The 5695-nt window shown below is 46.6% G+C and overlaps 1 pseudogene; it reads right to left on the bottom strand.

The window, feature by feature from the left end:
* Nucleotides 1-219: 219 nt before the first annotated feature.
* On the bottom strand, nt 220-1088 carry LOC137204521 (histone deacetylase complex subunit SAP25 pseudogene; annotated as a pseudogene).
* Nucleotides 1089-5695: the final 4607 nt, after the last annotated feature.

The following is a 5695-nucleotide window of genomic DNA, read 5'->3' as shown; positions in this document are numbered from 1 at the left end:
AGCCTCTTCAGAGCTGATGTCCTATTGTTTGGGGGCAAAACTCGGAAGTTTAGGCCAAGTGTCCAAAATAAAAATTGCTTTTGAAACCCAACATACTGAGATGGGTAACTTCTGAGTAGAGAACACTAGCATTTACTTCATTACTTTACAGACCAGCACTGTTTCATTGCCAACAGAACCTGCCTGGCGAAGTAGGAGCCCACTCTGCCCCTGGAGGGGCTATGGACCTTGCTTGCCTGGGGCCCATGGGAGAGATCGGTCCATGCAGTGAGAACAGCTCTGGCCACCACTGGTACCTGGGCGGTCAGAGGCAGCATCTGGAGGGTCAGCAGGGGGCATGGGAGCCCCTGGGGAGCTGGGTCTTGGCTCCCCCTGGCTCATCTGCAGGAGGCCAGTGAGGGCGATCAGCTCAGGCCCTCTGAGCCAGGCGGTGGAGCAGCCAGAGGATGGAGTGGGGAGGACCCAGGGGGACATAATTGGGGTTGGGAGCAGCAGCTTCAGAGAGCCCATCACCTGCTGAGGGCCCTGAGACAGGTACAGGGGAACACGCTGCCCACAGGGCAGCAGAGGGTCAGAAAGAAAGACATCTTCATAGCATATCACTGGGAACCCTGCATCCGGGGGCACCTGCTCTCCACTCTGATGTCCTGCTAGATGGGCCTAAGGCCTCTGCCTCACGCTGCTGCCTCGTACAGAGGCCAGAATGAGGGACGGCACAAGGTCTGGCCTGAGAAGGAGGTGCCTGACCCACAGCTGGGCCCCCGCACCAGACGAGGTCCCGCTTAAGCCTCATAGTTGGGGTCCCAGGGCGGTAGCAGGGTCATCTGGGGATAGGGGGGAACTGGGGTTCCCGGGGACCGCTTGGCAGCGAGGCCTGGGGGCGACGGAGGCAGCAGCTGCTCTTTCTGGATCCAGGAAGGCCTTCGGTATCAGGGCTGAGGATTGTCCGGTGGGGATGTTCTTGGCTCCCCCAGGGATTCCTCTCCAGAGTCCCTGGCCTGGCCGGGGTCGCTGACCGCCGAGGGGCCTTGTTCCTCGGGCGCCTGCTCTTCACCCAGGCCGCGCTGCCGGGGGGCCCAGGGCAACATGCGGTGTCCGAGGGGAGGGCTAGGCAGGGCCCCACACTGCCCACCTCGCCCGCCTGGCCCCTCCCGGCTTCCACTTGGGCCCAGCCTCCCTCAGTGGCCCGTGCTGCCCTGCACGTCCCTGCAAGCCCAGGTTGCGGCCCACCTTGCAGGGTACTTCATTACTTTAATTATCCCCAAAACATACAATGTCCACAATGGGGACTTTTTTTTTTAAGGCACAGCCCCAAATGTTGCTGGAAATAATATGCCTATTAAACAGAAGACTTTGGAAACCAAGGGACTGTTTCAAAAGATTGTTATGATGGGAATTCTGCCACTGGTACCCTGGACTATGCTAACTACTTTTTATTGCATTGGGGAAATGGTAGAATGAAAATGAACACCTCCAGGCAGAGTTAAGAGAATCGGGGGAAGGGAATTTTATGATTATCATAAATTAATCTCTTTTAGCTCCAAGTTATGATTCAAGTTGATTTCTCATCCTTATCAAATCTCTTATGTGCATATTAGGGGCTGATAAGAAAAGGATGGAGCCCTGAGAACTGGAATGAAGGCAATTCAGATGAATCTGGGTACCCTGACCTTACAAATCCCTGTAAGCCTCCCCAACAGCAGATCCTGCTCCCCCTCCCCTTTCTGAGGAAGGAGCTTCTCCCAGCAAGAGGACAGCGTAATGACCTTACATTGCAGGGGAAAGCTTATTTCCAAATGATCTACCCTCGCTATCCCTCATGGCCTGCAGAACCATGCTGGAGTCAAATCCAACCTCATCAAGGGAAATGATTACCAAGTCTGACCTGGAAGGAGCCAATTCACACACTTAAAAAACTGCAAAATGTGGTAAGTTTATATCAGCAGAAATTAATATATACATGTGCAGAAATGGAATCTAAGTGTAATTGCCCGGGGTGGAAGAAAATAATATTGGAATGGCCAAATGTATCAACATGGGTGCACTTACCAGGCATTCTGGATTCCATATGTTAGCTTGAGAAACTGGGAAAGACCCTCACAATTTGCTTACACAGTTGACTAAAACCTGGATATCATATTGGTTTACATTAAATCAAGCTGAAGTGTGCAATGTCCTTCTTATAATGTAGAGGAATAAATCTAATGATTTAGGGAAATGGAATGATGGAGTAGATGTCTAATGTGTGACTTGCTCACCCATCTCCTGGGGGGTGTTCAGAGGACACGTTTCACAAAATCACGGAGGAATATTTGGTGAGGGAAGCAGCAACCTCCGTGGAAAGCTCTGCAGACAACCTCTGTAGGAGGGGATGATGGCAGGTCCTCTTGGGGCAGCACCCTGCTACCCTGTCACAAGTGTGTACACAAGTGTGAAATCCTCCTCCTTTCCTTCCTCAAAGGGACGGGGGGCCCTTAGCTTGGATAACTGTGCATTTCAGAAAGGGAAGTAGGAATACTTGGGGTTACTGGACCCTGACTCCGAGCTGCACTAAACCCAGCAAGTCTATCAGTCAAGGTGGGGACTTTTGAGCGTTGGTGGTAAAGAGGCTTCTGGCCTGACTCTGTTTCTTGATGTATCCAGTGGGTCCACAAATTTATCTGGAGTTTATTTCCCATTTTTAAATATGCAGTTAAAAATGATAACACGTGCCTGGTGGCATAATCCCTCATTGGTTTCCAGACCCACCCATCCTTTTTCTAAAACTGCTGGCCAATGTATGTATCTGTATTCACAATCACCTTTCTTCCTCCTTCAAAAGGAAAGCATAAAAAAAAAAAAAAAAAAAAAAAAAAAGGAAAGCATACCTTTCACCCATTCCAAATCTAATTATAACACCCTTAGCTGGGTTATAAAATTTCCAGGGCAGTCAAAAAAGTTATAAGTATTGGTTTGGGGAGAAGTCTTTCTAGTCCTGCAGGTCTTCCTCTCTTTTCCCATCTTATACATATTCTGATGGGGGTGAATCTGAGCTCATGATAAATATTCTGAATTTGGAACAACCAAAGTAGTAGAGTATAATGATACTGATTTTTTTTTCTAAATATAATTAGCATGTTCTCATGAACTACATTTTGTCAATCTTTTCACTTTGGATAAAACCAACCAACCAATTTTTGTGTGACTTTCAAATTGGGTGTGCATGATTCAATAAATAGTTACAACATAGTTAACAAGTTTTGTCACAAAATATTTGTTAATAATTCATCATACTCTTCTATAATATTTATTATGTCCTATCTTTTAGAATATAACACATAATACCATATTTGAAAAATTTAAATATGCATGAGAACATACATAGATTTTCAGAATTCCAATAACGACTATGCAAGCAAAACCTTTGGTATTTCAGATCCTATCATGGGGTGTCATTATGTTGAAGGCTGAAATGCAAACAGGAATGGGCAGCAAGTACTGAACATCCATGCACCAATTTGGAAACTGTGCATTCAGTTATTTTGGTACATCACTGGCACTTATATCCAATGCCAATGATGTGTTAAAATCCTAAGTTGTTTTTTTATTTGCCCTTTTCACCTCCTAATTATAAATGAGATGATTCAGACTGCATGGAAGGAACTGAGATGGGGAAAGTGAGGGGGAGAAAAGGGCAAGAAAGTACTGGCAGTGAAAGCCATTTCTACATGTCAGTTTTAATATGGATGTAAGCGTCTAAATGAGAGAGTGCCCAGTAGCTTGACGGGACACTTTTTCAGCTTCCTCCAAAGCTTGAGGAAAGAGCAAAGGTTAGTTAGAGGATTACGAGGTGGTGACGCCCATTCAAGTTTTTCTGACATAATCTGAGTTTAAATCAAAAGGGCATAAACAAAAAATAAACAGGCTTTCTTAGAATATCAGAGCACTCATCATCAACTGAAGCTGGAACAAAGTATTTTCAGGATCAATAATACAAGACATTATATTCTTTTAGATAGTGCATATAATGTGTTATCCCCCTCATGGGAGTATGACACGCAAGGGGCCTTCTGTCCCTGACTGGCGCCCACCTATACATAGCCCCTGGCCTGACCAGTCACTGGCCCTCACTACACTGTGCACACCCAGAGTGTGTGGCCAGAGGAGAGCAAAACAACATCTAAGGTCCCCACAGCTGACTGCAAGCCCTGATCATGCCCTGCCTTCTTGACACTGGCCAGTGCCACAGCACCTACCTGTAGCGAGGCCTTCCAGCTCTGTACCTGCAAGCCCCAGCCCAACTCTCATCACCACCTTCCCTTGCAGTGTGCGTGCAAATGGGAGAGAATGCAGCCACAGGAGAGCACAGCACACCGAGGGCCCCTGCAGCTGCTTCAGGTCCAGATCAGGCCCTGCCTTCAGTCACTGGCTCACACCACCGTACCTGGCTATAGCTACCCCCTCCAGCTATGGAAATCCATGTCCCCCAGCCCCAGCCCTGTCAATGGTCACCACTGCAGTATGCATACCGGAGGGTAGAGTGTGAAGCCAAGGGAAAGCATGCTGACACCCATGTCTTTAGCAGATGCCACTAAGCCCATAGTTGGCCCTGGCCCCTGTTACCTATTCTGACCCCCCATTACTATGAGTGTGTCTACAAGTGACCTCCCCTACTACATAGGCACTTGCAGCTGGGCCCTGCAACCAAGTGTGTGCACACCACTGGCTCCAGCCACCACTGATGCCTGCCCTGGTCCTTAGTTACTAGTCCTTGAGGCACCATTTAGGAGACCAATAGCAATTGCAGCCACTGCAGAACCCCCGTAGTGCTTGCCAAGGACCACACAATTGTTGATACTGTGAACCTTAGTGGCTGAGCCAAAGAGACATCATACTCCCTTGGACCCAGTGCTGCCACACACTCCTGCACCTGGTGCCCTGAGCCACTAGATCCACGGTTATAGCACAGTCCATTGTGCCTCCATCTGCAGGTGACAGGCTTCCCTTACTTAAATCAGCCCATGAAGTCTTTAAGAGGTGACTGTTTCTTCAAATGTACAGACAGCTACACAAGGCTACAGGGATCACAAAGTATCAGGGAAACAAAATGCCATGAAAGTAATATAGTGGACCTCCAGTAACTGGCTCCAAAGAAAAGGAGATACAGAAATTTCACAACAAATAATTCAAAATAATTGTTCTACAGACTCTTAGAGAGCTAAAAGAGAGCACAGATAAACAATTTAACAATATGGAGAAAACAACACAAGAACAAAATGAAAACCTCAACAACAACAACAACAAAAACAGAACCAAACAGAAATTTTGGAATGAAGAATACAATGACTGAACTGAAGAATTCAATAGAGAGTTCTCATGAAACTTGAACAAGTAGAAGTGAGAATCAGTGAGCTAGAATCTTGAAGACAGATCAATTAAGATTATACAATTAGAACAACAACAACAAAAGAATGAGAAGGAATAAATAAAGCCTACGATAGATACAGAATACCATCAAAGGAGATAGTGTACACATTACTGGAGCCCCAAAAGGGGAAGACAGGGAGAAAGGAGTAAAAAGCTTATTTAACCAAATAATGGCTGAGAACTTTCCAGCCATGAGGAGAGATTTGGACATCCAAATTCAAGCTAATAGGTCACTTCAAAATTTCAACCCAAAATGTTCTTCTCCAAGACGCATAAAAATAAAAATTGT

The sequence above is a fragment of the Pseudorca crassidens genome, chromosome 1 (assembly GCF_039906515.1).
Source record: "Pseudorca crassidens isolate mPseCra1 chromosome 1, mPseCra1.hap1, whole genome shotgun sequence".
Taxonomy (NCBI): domain Eukaryota; kingdom Metazoa; phylum Chordata; class Mammalia; order Artiodactyla; family Delphinidae; genus Pseudorca; species Pseudorca crassidens.
This window is presented reverse-complemented; position numbering and strand designations above follow the sequence as displayed.